A 13,457-nucleotide genomic window follows, 5' to 3' on the forward strand; every position below is an offset into this window, starting at 1 on the left:
CACAGGACAGGACCGACCTTTGGTGCTGTGGTGTGTCGCGTGGCGGCTGCCGGCTCTGCAGGTGCTGCTGGAGTCTTCGCCTGCATCAGCTTGCGCTGAGTTCTCAGAACTGCACCGTGCTGGGCTGCCCACAGTCCCCCTCTTACAGATGAGGAAACTGAGGCTCGGGAATCGGATCGTTTGTCCAGGTACGAGGCAGAGGTGAGGTCGGGGCTGGGATCCTTCATTGTGGGGGCCCGCGGGCCAGTCCCTTCACGTCCGTGCCCGTCTGTCCCTCGGCAGGATGGGTGGAGAGGGCCGTCAGGTAGTGATTGGCACCACGTGAACGCCCCCACGGCCACCATGGTACCTGGGGAGCGTGAGCAGTGCTCGTGTGTGGTGTGGGGTTCTGGCTGAGGGTGGGCCCCGCTGTCCCCTGGTTCCTGACTGTGTTGTGCTCCGTACCTTCCCCTGGCAGCCGGGCAGGAAGTGGGCAGCCTGACCTGGCCCTGGCCCGGTGGTGCCAGGTCTATCCATTTTCCTGGAAATGCAGGTTTATCTGTGACATGTCATTTGTGAGCGTGATTCCAATGTTTCCCCGTAAGGACTGCCAGACCAGGTACCGCACCGGCCGAGGTCACTGGGCTGGCTGCCCATGTCGTGGCCCCTCCCTTCCAGGGCTGTACGGTGGGCTGGCCACGGCCACTCTGAGGCCCAGCTCTCCTCTCCAGAATTGGTGATGGCAGGGCAGGGTGGCTGCAGGCATGGGGTAGGGGGCAGAAAAAAGGCCAAGTCACCTCCCTGGGTAAATGGGGTTGGCCTGGTGGCCTCCGGCTGGAGGTGGGCAGGTGCCGACGGAGCCTGCGGAATGGTGAGAGTTAACCCGCAGTGCCGCCTGCTGGGAGCCTCTCTTCCGCCCTTCCGTATCTAGGGCAGCCACCCCACAGTCCCCTCCGACAATTGCCAGTTCTTCTGAAGTCCCCCGTGTTCCCGCTGCGGTGGTTAGTTTTAAAAGAGCAATCTGAAAATTCTGCCCAGCTTGCCGTGGAAACCGGAACATTAAAGGCAGGTTGGCTCTGGCCCTCGGCGTCCTGAGTGAAGATTTCTAAGGAGCTTCCCCACAGCAGCGGCTTGTTTTTTTAGAGTCATTTTCTAACAACAGGTTGACAGGATGCTGTCTCCATGCTGCACGTGGGGGCCTGTGTGGCACGTGGCCTCCTGCACGGAGTCCCTGTCTGTCCCCACCACAAGCCCAAGTCTAGAAATTGGGTCAGGGACGTCCCTCTTGGGCAACAAAAGCCAGGCGAGGCCTGTGTTGAGAGGAGGCGGCCTGGGGTTGTTTGTGTGACCTGTTTTCAGAGCTGTTGGCAGCCTGAAGTATAAAGCCGGGGCTCTCAACTGGGTGCCACCACCAGCCCAGCCCTAGGGAGCCAGTCCCAGTGGTCATCCCGCGGGGTGCAGAAAAACCCCTTTCTAATTAGCTGGGCCAAGAACTGCCCTGTTTTACATAAAAAAGCAAAATACTTGTATTAGTTGGCAAGGACTGCTGTCACAGTGCCACAAAATGGCTGCAGATGCTCGTTGGGTCACAGTTCTGGAGGCCAGAAGTCCGAGATCAAAGTGTGGGCAGGGCTGGATCCTCCTGAGGCCGAGAGGGAGGGTCTGTCCCAGGCCTCCCCCGGGATTCCGACGGTGGCCGCACCCTTGGCATCTTGGCTTATGGAAGCATCACCCCAACCTCTGCCTCCGTCTTCACGTGGCCGCCTCCCTGTCCGTGCTTGGGTCCAGAGTTCCCTTTTCTGTTAAGACGCCAGTCGTAACTAGCTTAGGGGCCCACCCCACTCCAGTGTGGCCTTACATCGGCTAATGCCATCTGCAGTACCCTGTTTCCAGTGCAGTCGCCTTCTGAGGTTCTGGGGGCCTAGGAGGGGAATGGGATTTGGTGGGGGCAGCTCCACCCATCACAGGACCCTTTGGTTTTGATACACATGGATTTTTCCAGGAATGCAGCTTCTGGGTAAATTGAGGGAAAATTGTTCAGCACCTTATCAAGAGTTACTCACCATTTCTGGGAACACAGGTGCTTGGGGTGCTGGGACCTCCCTGCCGCATCTGACCGCGAGCGTGGCTGTCTGCATAGACGCGTGTATCTGAGCACTTCGTCATGTTTCCTGCCGTGCTCTTGTGTAGCTGGGGCTTGTGCCCAGTTGCTTAATAGGGTAAATTGCAGGCACTGTTTATCAGATGTTATTTTCCTTTTACATCTTCTGTTTGTATCCAGTAGGGTATCATATTAGTTTGCAGTTGTTTTGTGTTTTGAGACAGAGTCTGTCACCCAGGCTGGAATGCAGTGGCGGCGTAGCTCACAGCAGCCTCTAACTCCTGGCCTCAAGTAATCCTCCCACCTCAGCCTCCTGAGTAGCTGGGATGACAGGCATGAGCTACCATGCCTGGCTAATTTTTCTGTTTTCTCTAAAGATGGGGGTCTAGCTATGTTGCCCAGTCTGGTCTCCAGCTCTTGGCCTCAAGCGATCCTCTTGCCTCGGCCTCCCAAAGTGGTAGGATTACAGGTGTGAGCCATGGACCTGGCCCTGGAGTTGTTATTTTTTTGCGTGTAGGTCAGTTACACATCAGCTCTGATTTTTAATTCAAGAGAGAAAAGGTGGGTCAAACAACTTATTTGTTACAGAAAAGGGTTGCTGAGGGACGCTTGGGGGATTCCACGTTTGGGCTGTTGAGAATCGCACTGCTGTGGCCGTTTGTGGATGTGTGTCTGTTGGGACACCTGTCTTCCGTTCTCTCGCATACGTTCTAGGAGTGGAATTGCTGCGTCATGTGGCACCTCCGTGTTCTGCTTTGGAAGGAGTCCCCACACTGCATCGCGGCTGCACTGTTTAACATTCCCACCAGCCATGTGCCAAGGTTCTAACGTCCCCACGCCCCCGCCCCCGGCGCCTGTTACTGTCGGGGTTTCTGACAGCAGCCATCCCCATGGGTGTGAAGTGGCCCAGACCAGCAAAACGTGGCCTGTCCGTGCAGTGGAATGTGATTCCACCTTGCGTGGACGGACCTCGAGGACATCGTGCTCGGTGAAATAAGCCAGTCACAAAACACAAGTCCTGTGTGGTTCCACTCACGGGAGGTCCCTAGAGGCGTCACAGAGATAGGAAGTAGGATGGTGGGTGCCAGGGGCTGGGGAGTGAGTGTTTTCATGGGGACAGAGTTTCAAGTTTGGGATGATGAGAACGTTCTGGAGGCGGAGGGCGGTGATGGCTGCACAGCAGTGTGATTGTGCTTAATGCCACTGAATTTTACGGACTTAAAAATAGTTAAAATGGTAAGTTTTATCTTACATGTATTTTACCACCATTTGTAAGAAATCTTTCGGGGGGGAGGGGGCTGTTGGGCATCACATCACGGGAGGGAGAGTCCCTGGGGCAGCAGCTGAGCCAACCTTCCCTCCGGTCTTGTGCCCACAGGCAGCTAATAACTACTCTCTGCGTTGGCTGCCGTAACCGGAAGAGAGTAATAGTGCGCACCGTATGGGATCTTTACGGAGATTAGTTAATCCAGGCAGAAAGCTTAGAACCGTGCCTGCCATACAGTAAGGGCTTAATAAATGTTGACAGGCCCTGAGGAGCCCTCCAGGAACAGGGCCTCGGGTGCTCCACGTTCTGGGGGCCCTGCCAAGTGCCATGAGCCTGGAGGAGGGGGCTGGGGGAAGGAAGCGATTGGCTGCAACATTACGGAAAGGAAACTGCAAAACATCAGAATGAAGACCTTATTAAATGTCTCCGCATCTGCAAAAATGTGTCAGCTTCACCAGTTGCCAAATTTCGTATTCATAAAGATTTCATTACATTTCAAAACAGCTCCTAGGTTAAATTTTCTCACTCGCGAAGAACTCCCAAGCCCGCGCCATGATTGCCAGCCTTAAACTGCACGCGTTCTTCCTAGTCAAACAATGCCGAAGGCGGAGTCACAAACGGGCCTCTTCATTAACAAAACTGCAGCCACAAAGTAGTGGTGGGGAGCGGGTTTGCTGGAGGCGGAGGGTCTCCACTGAGCCCTCCCAGGACGGGGCGGGGGAATGGTGGGAGGGTGGTGGGGAATCGGGGCCAGCCCTGGGCTGTCACCTGCTGAGTGGGTTCAAGTCTCAGCTCTTCAACCACTTCTGTCAGCTGTGAGCACTCGAGGAAGCGGCTTGGGGCACGTTTTCTCACTTCTCAGGTGGAGGTGATTCCCCCAATCCCAGGCCCGTGGGAGGATTTCCGGGGTGACCGTATCATAGTCTGGCTTAGTGCCTCAGAAGCCCTGTTGGCCCCCTGGGGTGCCGTTTCCTCATAGGAGCCCCGTTTTTGCCTCCTCTGTCCCCAGAACGCTATCCTCACCTGGAAACTTGGGAGTTTGACACGACACTTGGAGGACCACTGGGTGTGTGCGTCTCCTGGGCCTCTTGGAACAAATTTAACACACACCGCACGGTTCAAAACAGCACACGTCTGACACGGGCCTCCCTGGGCTGACGTCAGGGTGTGGCAGGGCCGGTCCCTCCCGGGGGCTCCAGGGGAGAACCCACCTCCCGCCTTTCCCAGCGTCCCTCGGCGCGGGGCCCTTCCCACCCCTCCAGAGCCAGCAGCGCAGCGACTTTCTGACCCTTTCCCCAAGTCCCCTCCCTGTGACCGCGGCCTGGAAAGGTTCTCCAGTGTTAGGGATTCCGGCGATTAGCTTGGACGCACCTGGATGATCCAGGCGTCTCTCCGCTGCTCCAGGTCCTCAACCTTAATCACATCTGCAAGGTCCCTTTGCCATGGGACCGAACCGCACAGGTCCCAGGGACTAGGACGTGGCCATCTTTCGATGGGGGCATTATTTGCTTATCACACTGGGGTGCGACACAGTCCGCTTTGGGACGTGCCAGAGGTGAATACCAGTCAAGGAGGTTAGACATCTCTAGTCCCCGTGGCCAGCAGTGGGTTTACGCGAGGACACACACCAGTGTCCCACAGCACCCCCAAACCCAGACGTGCCCAATTACAGCTTCTCTGGAAAACGGAGCCTATTACTGAGAAAAGTCAAGCGCAGTTTAGGGCCCCAGGGAGACAGAGACTCGCCCATGGAGCTGGGCCTCAACCCCACGGTCTCGGCTCTCAGCCACCGCAGGACGCAGGGGGCCACACACCAAGGTCACATGGTGCTGAAGGGATCGGCGTTTGGGGCACCAAGGAGCAACCGTTGCCCGTCACCGTGTAGGTTATTTTGCACGTGCACCTAACCTTTAGAGTCGACCCTAAGGATAACTACACGCCCCTCGCTGCTGTCAGGGACGGACCAACACTGGGCTGGAAACTGCGCCCAGATCACTCCCCGGAATGCCAATGCGCAAGTCTCCGCACAACCTCCAGTCCACATGAGACGCAGCCGCGCCGTGTTTGCCTCCAGCTGCAAATGCCGACACGACAGCTGCTGCGAGCGTGAGGGACTCAGCATCCGACAGCTGCTGCTCCTCGGGGAACTTCAGGCGATTTGCGACCCAAGGCGCCGCGCCAGCCCCTTCCGATTCCACCTGTTTCGGGAGACAGTTCTCCTCTGACCCCCAGATTGGAAACCTGCCATCACCCTCTGCCTCGTCACGGTCACATCCACCTGTCGTCACGGCACTGATCACCCGCTACAGCACTGTTTCTTGGTGGCACCCTCCCCGCTGTAAACACTGTTGGGACAGGCAGATACAGGGCCACGCCAGGCATTTTGAAATATAGGTGGTGTTATGACTCGTGGCCGGCAAGACCAACGGATCAGATCAGACAAATGCCATTGAAACGATCGTTTGTCATACTCGGATCCCAAGAGGAGGGGGCACGCCACTCCAGCGGGGGCAGACCGGTTAGTGAGGAGGCAGGAGGAATCGGGGAAACTGGGCAAAAGCCTTCATTACGTTTATTTGCGGGGCTGGGTGAGCAGGTTAGGATTGATTGGCTAGTTTGAATCGTTTCAGCGGGGCTCTGGGGCCTGGGGGCTGTCCCTAGCTGTCGGGCCCCTGGCCCTGGGGTGATGAGGGCAGGAAGATAGTGACCTGATAAGGGAAGTGGCTGGAATGTGGGCTCTGGATCAGTTGGCTTGCATCTGAAGGGCGCACATGCAGGCCACCTGTCTACCAACTAGGAATTGGCCAGCCCTGGGAGGGGCTGTCCAGTCCCAGGTTCAGCAAGGCCCCAGATGTCAAAACATCAAAAAATGGGGAATTAAGACATGGTTAATACACCTGGAACACGGTAAGCACATAGTAAACGCTCATCAAATCTATGGAGAGGAGAAAGTCATAGCAACCCTGTATTTTCAGGTTTTCAGAATGCTTCATCTCCTGTATGGCCTACTGGGTCTTTGGAAGCCTCTTGGAAAATTCCCCCAGTTTAGGATTTCTGGTGGGGCCACCAAATCGTTGCATCTTGCAGTGTCCTTAGTAAACAGCAGGTGGCAGACGATCCCTGCTGAGATCGAGAGGGAGCATAGCAAAAACGTTTGGACGTGTGCAGCAATAAGGCTGTTGTTTCTGAGAAGGGACTGAGGAACGCCTCTGTAGAGTTACTTGGGGGTGGGGGGATGGGAAATGCTGTTTAAAAATGCAGGTTTTATTTGGGTGCACACCTGTAATCCCAGCATTTTGGGAGGCCAAGGCAGGAGGATCACTTGAGCCCAGGAGTTTGAGGTTGCAGTGAGCTACGATGAGGCCACCGCACTCCAGTGTGGTCAACAGAGCAAGACCCTGTCTCCGAAGCAAAAGAAAAGGGTCAGGTCTAAACCAGAGCCTCCCACCTCCTTGCCAGAAAGAAATCCCTCCCTCTAAGCATTAAGCGTGGCCTTCAGACTTGGGGAAGGAGGACCGCTTGTAATGTGTCACGTTTCATTAGCAACTTTTAAAACAACAAGCCCCACTTCAACCACTTGAATGCCACACGCTGCGGAGTTAAGTGCCGGGAGCCGCTGATGCTGTGTGTCTCTCGGCTTCTTCCCGTCCTGCAATCATACCCACCTCACGCCAGCCAGCTGTGAGACTGCTGGGGTGCCCCGTTTCCCCAGCCACGGAAACCACGCGTCGGGCCTCGTGGGGAGCCCGTAGAGGGCAGCGAAGCTTCCGCAGCGTCGATGCTGCCGGCCATAACAGAGCGAACACTTACAGACTCGGCTGAAACGAAACCCAGCAGGTGGATTTCACATCGGCCCGGAAATGTCCCCTTATCCCGTCCCTGGGGAAGCAGGGCACAGAGTGGGGGAGGAAGCCCTTTGGCCAAGCCCCCCCCCAACCCCCAGCAAGGCAAGATCTGAAACCCAGTCTCAAGAGCCGGCCTCTGAATCCCTTTTTTTCCTTTTTTGCACTCATTCATTTAGCAAAGGCTTGTTGGGTACTTCCTGTGTGCAGGCTGGGTGCCAGCGGCGTGACCTTGACTGGGACAGACCTGGAGGTCCCTGCTCTCTGGGGATGGGGTGAGGCTGGCTTCCCGGAGGAGGTGACTGGGTGGGCCTGAGCCATGAGGAGCGAAGGGTCGGGAAGGGCATTCTGGGAGAGGGAACAGCACTTGCGGAAGCCTCAGGAAGGAAAGGACATAGCACCTTGGAGAAACCAAGCCCGCAGGAGCGCGAGGGCCTGGGGCTGGAGTGGGGCCAGCAGCCTGCAGGGTTTTCAGACTCTCAGTGTCTCTCTCTGGACCCTTCTTTGCTTGAGGGGTCCAAATCCTCACTGTCCCCATGCGCCCTGGCCCCTCTCCCACCCTCAGCCGGCCCTGGGAAGAAGGGACAGGCCACGTTGGTCTCAGGGGCCAGGCTCTGTTCGGACCAAGCACAGCAGGGGGACCACATGCTGCCTCTGGTCTTGGGTTCCCTGTCCCCAGAGACGTGGGAGCAGGCGGGCTGGCAAACCCGATGAGGTTCGGTAGCAGGAAGTTCCAAGATGGCATGGGGTGGGGGGATGCGGCTCTCGGGGGGGGGGGACGCAGGGAGGGGCCCCTGGAGGTGGGGGGAAGGAGGGGGAGGAAAAAAGAGACAGAGACAGGGATGGAGAGAGACAGAGGCCCTGAGAGAAAAAGATAAGGAGACACAGCAAGAAACAGAAAGAGACACAAATACAAAAAGCTCAAGGAGACGGACACGGAGACATTGAGCTACCCCCGGGGCAGCCGGCCCCTACCCTGGATGCCCACAAGGTGGCGCCCGAGAGCCACGCTCTGAGCCGGCTGGGCCCTACCGGAGCCCCCATTCCTCCCATGGGCCCGCCACCCGCTTAGTGGGGGTCCGTGGGGGGAGCACAGGTGGGGCCTCCCTGACCCAGCGCCCGCAGGCTAAGGCCCCGAGTTGTGTGCACGCATCTCACAGGTGCCTCTGTGCTTGTCTGGGAGTGTGTGTCCCTCTGGGTGTCTGTGTTTGCGACTCTCACTGCGCATCTTTGCGTGCTGGGGCTGGAGGGTGACTCTCTGCCTCATGGCTCGACGCCCCTCAGAAACCTTCTGTCCTCGGCAGCTCTGTCTAGAGTCACCAAAGATTGGAAGAACTGAAACATTTAGGAAGCACTTCCTGGGGCCCGGGGTCTCTCGTGGGGCTGACCAAACAAGATTTAGATCCTACTAAACCTAAGTACCCGCTGTGTGCCGGGCTTTGGCTAGGGCACTACTTGCATGCCAGGGACTCAGTTTCCTTATCTGAAAAATGGGTCTGATATGAGCTCCTACCTCTTCACGTTACTAAGTGCTGAAGTGAGTTGAAGTTTGTTCAGCTCTCTGAACACCGCCTAAGGCCTCAGTGTGAGAAATTATCTCATTTAATTCGCATAACTACAAGCACATTCATTAACCCCTGGGCGGGCAGGGGGCCCCTGAGAATTCTCCACTCACTACTAGGGATGTGAGGGTTGCTGTAAAAGGCCTAAACAGGTTGGCTGCTCAGACATCTGTCTGCACTAAGAACTTTCTTTTTAGGTTAGCTCAGTGGTTCTCAAACATCAGTGTGATTATAGAGTGGAAAGAATTCTAGAGTGGCTAAACACTTTTCACCTAAGTCTTTGTTTTACAATTTCCCCCCTATGTCTTTTGTGTGTCCAAAGTGGTATCCATATTCTTTATGTTGCTCTATTCTTATTTATTTCTAACAACTCTTTATATATGAAGATGCTGCTTTTGAACATGATAGTGGCAAATAGCCTTTGTTGCTAATAAAACTAGACTGGAAAAACATAATTTACCAGCAGGGACCACCATGAACGTTCATTTGCCCGATATCCTGGCAATGAATTTCTCATGAAATTTCACTGGATGGGTGCAAGAAGTAATTATATATGAAGAAAGCAGAACTTTTTTTTGAAGTCTTATTTTCTAAGAAGCCAACATGAGAGACAACTCCTGCAGCTATGTAAATGTTTATGCAAATGATCACATTATTAGAAATTTCTCTTATGCCTGTTTCATATTTTCATTAAGGTGGGGAGGGGGCGTGGGTGGGAGAGACAGAAGCCTCGAGAAGTTCTGGACTAGTTGCCAGCCCTGATGTCATGGACACCACTCCTCTGCCTCTGTTCACGGCACATCTGTCTGCTCTACCCAGAGTGGCTCTCCCTGGAATTGGGATGCTTGAATTCCATCTCTTCTTGGCACCTTTGACTTGGCACAAAGCCTGTCTTAGCTAAGGATCAATTTAGCTAAGTATCAATTTATCCATCTTCTAAAATGGATTCAGCAGTGTCAGGGAACTTTCTTTCTTTTTTTTTTTTAAAGACAGAGTCTCCCTCTGTTGCCTGGGCTAGAGTGCCGTGGTGTCAGCCTAGCTCACAGCAACCTCAAACTCCTGGGCTCAAGTGATCCTCCTGCCTCAGCCTCCCGAGTAGCTGGGACTACAGGCATGTGCCACCGTGCCTGGCTAATTTTTTCTATTTTTAGTAGAGATGGGGGCCTCGCTCTTGCTGAGGCTGTTCTCGAACCCGTTGACCTCAAGCGATCCTCCTGCCTCCCAGAGTGCTAGGATTACAGGTGTAAGCCACCATGCCTGGCCTCGTTGTGTGGGCCAAACAAACCCAATTGAGCCCATGAGCCTCCAGTTCCAGATCTCTGGGGTTAAGAGGGGCTAAGCCCAGGTAAGAAACCTCCTTCTGCCTCACAAGAGGTTAGGCACCTGCCAATCCAGAATTTGGTGGTATGTTACAGGTGGGGCAAGTTGGCCTGGCACCCTATCTGCCTGCAGTATTGGGGGACACAGGCCCCCACCCACCTTTCTCCCCGCCGCCCAGCCTCCGACGAGCCTTGCAAAACTTCCGCCTGATTTTTAAAGCCTCTTCCTCCTGCTTCCCGCTGACTCCCCCAAAACTTTCCACCGCATCCTTTCCTCCCCTAAGACAGCCAGAAGCGATGTGTGTAGATCCTCACTCAGAACCCCGACCCACACATGAGGGAGCTCTGAGACGCTCCAACGTGCAGGAGGACGGATGAATACCAGGCGTTTCAAGACGCCGGGAGTCTGCAATTCCAGGGATCCCACGATTCCGAGCCGCCCAAGTTCTGCCAGAGCTCAGGGATTCTCCGAGCTTGTCGCTGTCTGCCCGAGTCTTCCATAATTGCCCGCAACAGACAAATACAGTGTCTTGAGGCAGGAACCATGATCCCTCTAATCCAGCGACCCAGGCGGAGGGCCGGCCGCCCGCGGCCACCTGGCTGTTCCTGACGGCTTAATGAGAAAGTCAGAATGAATTGGAACTGGCACTCGGCACTCACACGACTCAGCGTGGACTGCCTGGCATCCCTGCGTTAAAGCCAGGTGTCCCTGGGCCTCGCTGTGGCCTGCTCGGACACCAGCAGGTATGACCGGCGAGGCCTGGACCTCAGCCCGACAAGGGAGGTGGCCGGGGCCACGGTGACCTGGTTCTGCAGGTAGAGCCAGCCCACCCACCTTCCCTGGAGAGAACACACGCCAGCCCGGGCTCTCATGCTGTCATTACCCTTCTCTGAGCCTCAGTTTCCCTCCTTTGTTCAACACGCTCAGAGATCGTGCCAGCTTCATGGTTTGCTGGGGGTTGCGTGTAAATTGGCGTGTATATTGCGCTATAATGGATACATTCCCAGAAGGGACATTGCTGGCTTATACATTTCAGCAGCTCTTGTCACAGAGGTTATACCCTTTCACACTCCGAACCCCAATGGCATGATATTGTTCTTTTCCTAAAACCTCAGCAATACAGTGAATGATCCAACTTTTTCATCTTCACCAACCAGATGAGAAGAAAAAAGGGGTTATTTCACTGTAGTTTTTTTTTGTACTTAGTTTACCATAAGTGAAAATGAGTCGCTTTGCATATATGCTCACAAGCCATTTTGTTCATGTCTCTCACCCCTTTTTCTATTGGCTTATTGATCCTTATTGATTTCTAGATGCTTTTTACATATTAAGGAAATCAGTCTTATGATTATCATGTCTTGGAAAATTTTCCTTGAATTTGCCTGTTGACCTTCTAGTATTTTTGTACGTGTGCATGTGTAAAAATTTTATATATTTTGTGTGTATTTATTTTATTTACTTTTAAAAAATTTTTGTTTTTAATTATTATGGGTACACAATAGTTGTATATCTTTATCGGGTACCTGTCATGAGAATTTTGTGGTTGTATAGAGTCAGTCATTAACCTTTTAATTAAAGGCTTCTGGGTTTAATGTCATGCTTCAACACACTGAAATTATTATGATTTTAAATTCCCATGTTTCCTTCTAGGAGTTTTATAGTTTCCTTGGGCGGGGGCTGGGGTGTGGAGGGTCCAATGGGAATTTATTTTGGTTTTAGGCACCATTAAAATCTCCATCCGAAGTCGGATGGTTGCATAAGAGTGATGTTTGTGTCATAAGTGGACGATGGCAGGATTGCTGGAGCTCAGTGGCCAGGGTTTGAATCCTGGCTCGGCCACTTTTCACCGTGTTTCCTCAGGGAAGTCATTTAACCCTCTCTATGCCTCAGTTTACTCATCTGTAAAATGGGTAGTAACCGTGTTGTAAAATTAAGAGAAGATATTTTGTTCGTTTGTTTGTTTTTTCAATGAGGTAACTAGAAGACCGACCGTCTGTCACTTAGCAGGTGCTTTTCCTGTTTGCTATTTTGGGTTTTATTTGCTTTTCTTTGAGGAGACAAATTGAACATCTTCCTAAATATTCCCCCAGCACAGCCAATTAGTGAGCGACTGTGTGTCAGGAACCCTTCAAGGTGCTTTACCTATATTAATTTGATCCCTACGACAACGCCAGATGGGGACATTGAGGCCCAGGGAGGTTAAGTTCCCTCCTGCGGGACTCGTAAGGGCAGGGCTGGGATGAGAGGCCGCGCTGGAGGGGAGTTCCGGTGGGCTGCATCCTAACTGGCTTTTAAATACGGACTTTGAATAGTTGAGGCCACGCCGGCGTCCCAGACACCCACACCTGTCAGTCCTGTCCCTGTGGGTACGGCAGTGCGTGGGCGCAGGTGGCAATCAGGGAAGGGTTTGGGGAAGAGGGTGCTTGGCTAAGTGTGACTGGAAGGGCTGGTGGGGCCTGAGAAGGGGGTTGTGAGGGTGGGGGAGGAAGCACAGAATTGGGGGTGGGCTGCCCCCTGCTCCCAAGCCTCCCATGGCTGCCACTGGCCACAGCCTTGACTCTGGGTTCTCCCTACTAGACGCACACTGAACTCTATGGTTGGTGACCATGAGCGGGTGTCTCCTGGTTCGGAGTGTTGAGCTCCTCTTCGTCTGCCGAAGCCCTGGCTCCAATGCCCACCCCTCTTGGGAACCCATCCCTACCTCCTGGACTTTCCTAGCCAGGGGTCTCTCCCTCTACTCAGGCCCTGACGACACAGAGCTGGTAGTGACTGTGTCCAGCTCAGTGTCCCCCACCCCCAGCTGCGAGACCTTTGAGGGCAGTGCCTAAGGTTGAGTTTTGTCAGGGTCCAAGCAGCAACCAGTCCAGACACAGAGCAGGTGGGCGCTTGCTGAGTGTGTCCTGAAGGAAGTAAAGGAATAAAGGAGTTGAGTGCAAACCTGGTGTCTCCCTCCTTCCTCTGCTGACCATCCTCCCACCTCGCAGAAGAGGGCGGTCAGGGGAGAGGGGTCGTTGTGGGTGGAGAAGGGCCCTGGACGACCTGTCATCCCCTCCCCGTCCTCCCCTCTTCCTTCTCTCCCCCTCCTCACTCTGCTCCAGCCACACGGGGCCTCCTCGCTGTGCCTCCAACTCGCCAGGAGCCATCCTGCCCCAGGGCCTTTGCACGGACTGTGCCCACCCCAGCCTTGAGCACCCTCTGTGCCTGACCTTTTGCCCGGGCCCTGCAAAAGCTCACTCCTCCTCCTTCCCACCTCAGTTCCAATGCCTCCCCCTCAGCGAGGCCTCCCTTCACCTCAACCTCTGCCCAAGACAGCTCCCAGCCTCTGACACCCTGGACACACATTCACTTATAATATTTATATGTATATATTATATATAATGTTTATA

This window comes from Propithecus coquereli, unplaced genomic scaffold, assembly GCF_000956105.1.
Source record: "Propithecus coquereli isolate 6110/MARCELLA unplaced genomic scaffold, Pcoq_1.0 Scaffold241, whole genome shotgun sequence".
In the NCBI taxonomy this organism is placed as follows: Eukaryota; Metazoa; Chordata; class Mammalia; order Primates; family Indriidae; genus Propithecus; species Propithecus coquereli.